We start from the raw sequence: 9281 nt of genomic DNA, 5'->3' as shown, positions 1-9281 counted from the left end.
TTCCGTCCCTACTGTCTTCCCTGGGGCCTAGTAACGACCCTCGCTCCCTCCCTCCTTCCGTCTTCCCTGGGGCCTAGTAACGACCCTCGCTCCCTCCCTCCTTCCGTCTTCCCTGGGGCCTAGTAACGACCCTCGCTCCCTCCCTCCTTCCGTCTTCCCTGGGGCCTAGTAACGACCCTCGCTCCCTCCCTCCTTCCGTCTTCCCTGGGGCCTAGAAACGACCCTCGCTCCCTCCCTCCTTCCGTCTTCTCTGGGGCCTAGTAACGACCCTCGCTCCCTCCCTCCTTCCGTCTTCCCTGGGGCCTAGTAACGACCCTCGCTCCCTCCCTCCTTCCGTCTTCCCTGGGGCCTAGTAACGACCTCATCTTGCATGTGACAGACGCCGCTGTCTCAACAGCCTTTCCCTATCACCGCGGCTGCCATGGTGCTCTGTTCTCTGACCGTCTGTGTGTCCTGATGCAGCGCTGGGCTTCTGTCAGATAAGCACTGATAAGACATGAGAGGTTCTATTAGAATAAAGTGTTGCTAATTGAGCTAGCCTGGTCCCAGAAAGGTTTTGTACTGTCTTGCCACGTGACAATGACCATAGGAGCACAGACAGATCTGTAGTTGTCTTTTGAGTAAAGAAAAAAAAAAAAGGTTTCTAAAGTTTGTAATTTCCACTTTGACATTTCAGACTTGATTTTCCCTTACGAAAAATGTATCAACCGCTATAAAAAAAAACAAGTCCATAAATTATAATCCACATTATAATGTGCATTCCTGTCACTGCAGGATTATGTTCCTGCTATAGGAGACCGGCTCAAGTTAACCAGTTAAATGTAATGTCAAAATGTAGATTTCTGCCTAAATAAACACACCTAAATGTAATTATTTATCACGAGGGCCATAAACTTTTACATTTACATTTTTTACATTTTTTACATAGTAATGTTTATACTGCCAGAAATATTAAAATCTCACCTTTCTGACAAAAAAAAACACACTTTTCTGAGATGTAGTCACTTTTGAGGACACAGTACAAATATGATACAAATATGAAAATATGTAAAATCATATATAATTGTTTCCCTATTCAACAAAAGTGGGGGAATAGGGCTTGAAATGATTGAAATGCTTTCTAAATATAATAAATTATAAATGACATACTATAATATTTCACCTTTCTTATAACTGTAAAGTAAATATGATCATACTTGGTGGCAGTATAAAATCGGCACCATTTAATATAACGGATGACAGAGAAATGTCTGCCCAGTCAGACTCAGAGACACCCTTCAAATGTCTGCTGACTCGTTACAACTTCAGCTTTAAACACGAGCCTCTGTGACCAAGAGAAAGTGGTCATGTAAATGTAAAGTCTTTTTTTAAATTCTACGAAAGGATTTGGTAGTTTTTACATGTTGAGAACTCTAAGTCCATCGGAGAACGTCACGACAAGACTGCTTTTGCTGCTATCGCTCTGCTGTTTCATACAGCGTTTTGCAAGCAGCCAGAGGATATTGATATTTTGAGGCCAGAAAATGTGACATGACGCTCCCTATGCAAATGAGGTGTCAGATTTCACATACTGCATTTTAGCTGAGAGCGGCATGTGGAGTGGGACAACCAGAGCTATCCCGGAGTGCACAGCAATGGCGATCGTGCATAAAGATGGCAGAATTCAGATATGACGTCATTGTTTTAGCACTATTCACTGAGTTTTTCGGTTTTGCAAATTGCCTGCGCCTTGAAGCTAAAATCCGGATCACGTGTACTCTGCTAATGACCATACAAGAAAAATAGTAACAGAAAGCTATGTACAATACGGCCAACTTACATTTTACATTTACATTTTTGTCATTTAGCAGACGCTCTTATCCAGAGTCGACTTACAGAAGCAATTAGGGTTAAGTGCCTTGCTCAAGGGCACAGACAGATTTTTCACCTAAACGGGAGTCAAACCAGCAACCTTTTGGTTACTGGGCCAATGTTCTTAACCACTCTTAACCGCTAGGCTACCTCTGGTAAATGCCACCATCTTTATGGACCTCCACTATTGATGTGCATGTAATTATTGTAGGTTAGTATTGTATTCGGCCATGCCCGGTGTAGCACGAAGCTAGCTAGCTAACCCACCACCTGGACTAGCTGGCGAGTAGCTATTAGCAACGGTATAGTTGTTTCACGCCTGAGAGTGCCTGTAATTACGCCAGCTGGCTGCCTACAATAATTACATACAATAATTGCCTACCATTCAGCTGTTTTCTAACCTCATTGTCTGAACCGTTAACGTTAGGTAGCAAGTGGCTACTGTGCTTGAAATTTAGCTAGCTTGTTGCTACCTGGATAGCTACTAGTAAACAATAGCTGGAACGACCGAGCGAACAGACGCGAACTGGCTGAGTCAATTCAGTGGCTAGCTTTGCACTTGGCTAGCTAACAGTAGCTGCTAGGGGTAAGTCATAACCTACATTTCTGTTTTGTTTTTTACATATTGATAGCCCGAGTCGTTCAAGGAATTCGGGACATGGGTGACTATTTAACGTTAGTTTGGCTCTCTCTGTGTGTTCGTGCCGTGAAAGGAGGGGTTCTTCTTTGTCTGAAAGCAATGGCTAGCTAGTTTGCTAACTATTCTAGCTAACTAACTGGCTGAATAAGTTGACGACGGACTCGCTCAAGCTGTCGGGACTAACCCACAACGTTAGACACGGACACGAATGATCTGCTTGCGTGTTGATACACTGGTGGTTTGTTGTGGCCGAGTATTGGCGCTAAACCGTGTTGTTGGAGTCCGGCATGCTAGCTGACTGTGGTGTCTTATGACTAGGTGCCAGGACGATTTTCACGGAATAATACTGCACCTAGTTAACTAGCTGAATAAACTAAGTTAGTCTATTCCTAGAAAACATTGAACCGCTGTAGTTTACAACAATTATAGTTTCTGAGGTGGAAGTTGGGAGAGTTATATTTGGGAGTTGTGGTGAGGGAGGCCCCGCTCTCTCCTTTCCCAAATGTTTAGTTCATTTCATTCCGATCTCCTCTGTATTATTCTAGCCATCTGCTGCAGCCTGTCAACTATGCCTCTGCCTATCCCTGTTCTCTCCTCTCCGCACAGGCTACACAAACGCCTCACACCGCGTGGCTGCTGCCTCTCTAACCTGGTGGTCCCTGCACGCACCACCCACGTGGAGTTCCAGGTCTCAGGCAGCCTCTGGAACTGCCGTTCTGCTGCCAACAAGGCAGAGTTCATCTCAGCCTATGCTACCCTCCAGTCCCTCGACTTCTTGGCGCTGACGGAAACATGGATTACCACTGAAAACACTGCTACTCCTACTGCTCTCTCCTCGTCTGACCATGTGTTCTCGCATACCCCGAGAGCATCTGGTCAGCGGGGTGGTGGCACAGGAATCCTCATCTCTCCCAAGTGGACATTCTCAATTTTTCACCTGACCCATCTGTCTATATCCTCATTTGAATTCCATGCTGTCACAGTCACTAGCCCATTTAAGCTTAATATCCTTGTCATCTATCGCCCTCCAGGTTCCCTTGGAGAGTTCATCAATGAGCTTGACGCCTTGATAAGTTCCTTTCCTGAGGATGGCTCACCCTCACAGTTCTGGGGGATTTCAACCTCCCTACGTCTACATTTGACTCATTTCTCTCTGCCTCCTTCTTTCCACTCCTCTCCTCTTTTGACCTCACCCTCTCACCGTCCCCCCTACTCACAAGGCAGGCAATACGCTTGACCTCATCTTTACTAGATGCTGTTGTTCTACTAATCTCACTGCAACTCCCCTCCAAGTCTCCGACCACTACTTTGTATCCTTTTCTCTCTCCCTCTCCTCCAACACTACTCACTCTGCCCCTACACAGATGGTAATGCACTGTCGCAACCTTCGCTCTCTCTCTCCCGCTACTCTCTCCTCTTCCATCCTATCATCTCTTCCCTCTGCTCAATCCTTCTCCCTCCAATCTCCTGATTCTGCCTCCTCAACCTTCCTCTCCTCCCCTTTCTGCATCCTTTGACTCTCTATGTCCCCTATCCTCCCGGCCGGCTCGGTCCTCCCTCCAGCTCCGTGGCTTGATGACTCATTGCGAGCTCACAGAACAGAGCTCCGGGCAGCTGAGCGGAAATGGAAGAAAACTAGACTCCCTGCGGACCTGGCATCTTTTCACTCCCTCCTCTCTACATTTTCTTCATCTGTTTCTGCTGCTAAGGCCACTTTCTACCACTCTAAATTCCAAGCATCTGCCTCTAACCCTAGGAAGCTCTTTGCCACATTCTCCTCCCCTGCTGAATCCCCCCCTCCCTCTCTGTGGATGACTTCGTCAACCATTTTGAAAAGAAGGTTGACGACATCCGATCCTCGTTTGTTAAGTCAAATGACACTGCTGGTCCTGCTCACACTGCCCTACCCTATGCTTTGACTTCTTTCTCCCCTCTCTCCAGATAAAATCTTGCGACTTGTGACTGCAGGCCGCCCAACAACCTGCCCGCTTGACCCTATCCCCTCCTCTCTTCTCCAGACCATCTCCGGTGACCTTCTCCCTTACCTCACCTCGCTGATCAACTCATCCTTGACCGCTGGCTATGTCCCTTCCGTCTTCAAGAGAGCGAGAGTTGCACCCCTTCTCAAAAAAACCAACACTCGATCCCTCTGATGTCAACAACTACAGACCAGTATCCCTTCTTTCTTTTCTTTCCAAAACTATTGAGCGTGCCGTCTTTAGCCAACTCTCTTGCTATCTCTCTCAGAATGACCTTCTTGATCCAAACCAGTCAGGTTTCAAGACTGGTCATTCAACTGAGACTGCTCTTCTCTGTGTCACGGAGGCTCTCCGCACTGCTAAAGCTAACTCTCTCTCCTCTGCTCTTGTCCTTCTAGACCTGTCTGCTGCCTTTGATACTGTGAACCATCAGATCCTCCTCTCCACCCTCTCCGAGCTGGGCATCTCCGGCGCGGCTCACTCTTGGATTGCGTCCTACCTGACCGGTCGCTCCTACCAAGTGGCGTGGCGAGAAGCTGTCTCCGCACCACGTGCTCTCACCACTAGTGTCCCCCAGGGCTCAGTTCTAGGCCCTCTCCTATTCTCGCTATACACCAAGTCACTTGGCTCTGTCATATCCTCACATGGCCTCTCCTATCATTGCTACGCTGACGACACACAACTCATCTTCTCCTTTCCCGCTTCTGATAACCAGGTGGCGAACCGCATCTCTGCATGTCTGGCAGACATATCAGTATGGATGACGGATCACCACCTCAAGCTGAACCTTGGCAAGACGGAGCTGCTCTTCCTCCCGGGGAAGGATTGCCTGTTCCATGATCTCGCCATCACGGTTGACAACTCCGTTGTGTCCTCCTCCCAGAGTGCGAAGAGCCTTGGCGTGACCCTGGACAACACCCTGTCGTTCTCCGCTAACATCAAGGCGGTGACCCGATCCTGTAGGTTCATGCTCTACAACATTCGGAGAGTACGACCCTGCCTTACACAGGAAGCGGCACAGGTCCTAATCCAGGCACTTGTCATCTCCCGTCTGGATTACTGCAATTCGCTGTTGGCTGGGCTCCCTGCCTGTGCCATTAAACCCCTACAACTCATCCAGAACGCTGAAGCCCGTCTGGTGTTCAACCTTCCCAAGTTCTCTCACGTCACCCCGCTCCTCCGCACACTCCACTGGCTTCCAGTTGAAGCTCGCATCTGCTACAAGACCATGGTGCTTGCCTACGGAGCTGTGAGGGGAACGGCACCTCCGTACCTTCAGGCTCTGATCAGTCCCTACACCCAAACGAGGGCATTGCGTTAATCCACCTCTGGCCTGCTGGCTCCCCTACCTCTGTGGAAGCATAGTTTCCGCTCAGCCCAGTCAAAACTGTTCGCTGCTCTGGCACCCCAATGGTGGAACAAGCTCCCTCACGACGCCAGGACACTCACCACCTTCCGGAGACATTTGAAACCCCACCTCTTTAAGGAATACCTGGGATAGGATAAAGTAATCCTTCTACCCCCCCTTAAACCCCAACCCACCCCCCCGACCAAAAAAATAAATAATAATAATAATAATAATAATAATAATAAAAAGGTGAATGCGCCTATTTGTAAGTCGCTCTGGATAAGAGCGTCTGCTAAATGACGTAAATGTAAATGTAAGAACCTTTGTTTATATTCATGTAGTTACTGTACAATATGTAGTTACTGTTTATATTCATGTTGTTACCGTACCATATCCTCGTAAAACTGACTATCCTACCGATCCTTGACTTCGGCGATGTCATTTACAAAATAGCCTCCAACACTCTACTCAGCAAATTGGATGTAGTCTATCACAGTGCCATCCGTTTTGTCACCAAAGCCCCATACACTACCCACCACTGTGACCTGTACGCTCTTGTTGGCTGGCCCTCACTACATATTCGTCGCCAAACCCACTGGCTCCAGGTCATCTATAAATAACTTCTAGGCAAATCCCCGCCTTATCTTAGCTCATTGGTCACCATAGCAACACCCACCCGTAGTATGCGGTCCAGCAGGTATATCTCACTGGTCATCCCCAAAGCCAACACCTCCTTTGGCCGCCATTCCTTCCAGTTCTCTGCTGCCAATGACTGGAACGAACTGCAAAAATCTCTGAAGCTGGAGACACTTATCTCCCTCACTAACTTTAAGCATCAGTTGTCAGAGCACCTTACTGATCACTGCACCTGTACACAGCCCATCTGAAATTAGCCCACCCAACTACCTCATCCCCATATTGTTATTTATTTTGCTCATTTGCACCCCAGTATCTCTATTTGCACATCATCTCTTGCATTCTCTATCATTCCAGTGTTAATACTAATTGTAATTATTTTGCACTATGGCCTATTTATTGCCTTACCTCCATAACTTGCTACATTTTCACACACTGGAATGATAGAGAATGCTATAAGATGGAAGTAGAGGCCTAAGCATTGTTGTTCACTAGTTTACTCCAATTAGGGAAGGGGTGGTGGGGTTGGAAAGTAATAAAGGGAAATATATTTAAAAAAAGGATATGTATGTATGTATGTATGTATGTATGTATGAATGTGTATGTATGTATATATGTATATATATATATATATATATATATATATATATATGCGAGAAAAAAAACAAATGGGGGATTGGAAGTGATGCAGACAATTACATTGATGGAAGTTACAATCTATCTGCAATATTAAAGCTGATCTACCCCCCAAAAAAAAATCTGGGGAGATTTCCGGAGGCACGAATGACGTAACACACGTTTCCCGGAGCTCCGCCAAGTTTTGACAAACTTTATTTAATTTAGAGCAATTCAACTACTGAACTTTCGTCAGCAAGCTAGCACAGCCGCTCATTGAGTAAACGGTTTCTATTTCTGTTATTTAAAACCTCAGTCTAGTCTACAACTTTGCTTCTATTGCTGAGCTTCATTTCCGAAACATAATCAGATTCTTCACTGTTTCCCGGAAATGGCCGATAAAAGAGACACTCGCTCTAAAAGAGACCCTCCCATAGGAGGCCCCATTAAAGCCCCAGGCCAAGTAACTCGCCAAGGTGGGAGGAGGACAGCGATGGCCTGGACGCTGCCCTTAGTTTGAGGAAGTTCACAGAAGCCTTGGATGGGCTCAAAAAGAGACCAAGTTGAAGCCAAATACATTTAAACTCAGTTTTTCAGAATTCCTGACATTTAATCCTAATGAAAATTCCCTGTCTTAGGTCAGTTAGGATCACCAGTTTATTTTAAGAATGTGAAATGTCAGAATAATAGTAGAGAGATTGATTTATTTCAGCTTTTATTTCTTTCATCACATTCCCAGTGGGTCAGAAGTTTACATACACTCAATTAGTATTTGGTAGCATTGCTTTAAATTGTTTAATTTGGGTCAAACGTTTCGGGTAGCCTTCCACAAGCTTTTGGCCCATTCCTCCTGACAGAGCTGGTGTAACTGAGTCAGGTTTGTAGGCCTCCTTGCTCGCACACGCTTTTTCAGTTCTGCGAACAAATGTTCTATAGGATTGAGGTCAGGGCTTTGTGATGGCCACTCCAATACCTTGACTTTGTTGTCCTTAAGCCATTTTGCCACAACTTTGGAAGTATGCTTTGAGTCATTGTCCATTTGGAAGACCCATTTGCGACCAAGCTTTAACTTCCTGACTGATGTCTTGAGATGTTGCTTCAATATATCCACATAATTTTCCTTCCTCATGATGCCATCTATTTTGTGAAGTGCACCAGTCCCTCCTGCAGCAAAGCACCCCCACAGCATGATGCTGCCACCCCCATGCTTCACTGTTGGGATGGTGTTCTTCGGCTTGCAAGCCTCCCCATTTTTCCTCCAAACATAACAATGGTCATTATGGCCAAACAGTTCTATTTTTGTTTCATCAGACCAGAGGACATTTCTTCAAAAAGTACGATCTTTGTCCCCATGTGCAGTTGCAAACCGTAGTCTGGCTTTTTTATGGCAGTTTTGGAGCAGTGGCTTCTTCCTTGCTGAGCGGCCTTTCAGGTTCATGTCGATATAGGACTCGTTTTACTGTGGATATAGATACTTTTGCACCTGTTTCCTCCAGCATCTTCACAAGGTCCTTTGCTGTTGTTCTGGGATTGATTTGCACATTTCGCACCAAAGTACGTTCATCTCTAGGAGACAGAACGCGTCTCCTTCCTGAGCGGTATGCCGGCTGCGTGGTCCCATGGTGTTTATACTTGCATACTATTATTTGTACAGATGAACGTGGTTCCTTCAGGCTTTTGGAAATTGCTCCCAAAGGATGAACCCGACTTGTGGAGGTCTGCAATTGTCTACAGTTCCTTTTCGGAGGTCTTGGCTGATTTCTTTTGATTTTCCCATGATGCCAAGCAAAGAGGCACTGAGTTTGAAGGTAGGTCTTGAAATACACCTCCAATTAACTCAAATGATGTCATTTAGCTTATCAGAAGCTTCTAAAGCCATAACATCATTTTCTGGAATTGTCCAAGCTGTTTAAATGCACAGTCAACTTAGTGTATGTAAACTTCGGACCCACTGGAATTGTGATACAGTGAATTATAAGTGAAATAATCTGTCTGTAAACAATTGTTGGAAAAATTACTTGTGTCATGCACAAAGTAGATGTCCTAACCGACTTGCCAAAACTATAGTTTGTTAAAAAGAAATTTGTGGAGTGGTTGAAAAACAAGTTTTAATGACTCCAACCTAAGTGTATGTAAACTTCTGACTTCAACTGTATATGATCAACTTCACATGAAAAGACTGAAAAATACATTATATCTCAAGGCCATCAGA

This window comes from Coregonus clupeaformis, chromosome 23 (genome assembly GCF_020615455.1).
Source record: "Coregonus clupeaformis isolate EN_2021a chromosome 23, ASM2061545v1, whole genome shotgun sequence".
Classification (NCBI taxonomy): domain Eukaryota; kingdom Metazoa; phylum Chordata; class Actinopteri; order Salmoniformes; family Salmonidae; genus Coregonus; species Coregonus clupeaformis.
Note: the sequence above shows the minus strand (reverse complement) of the source record.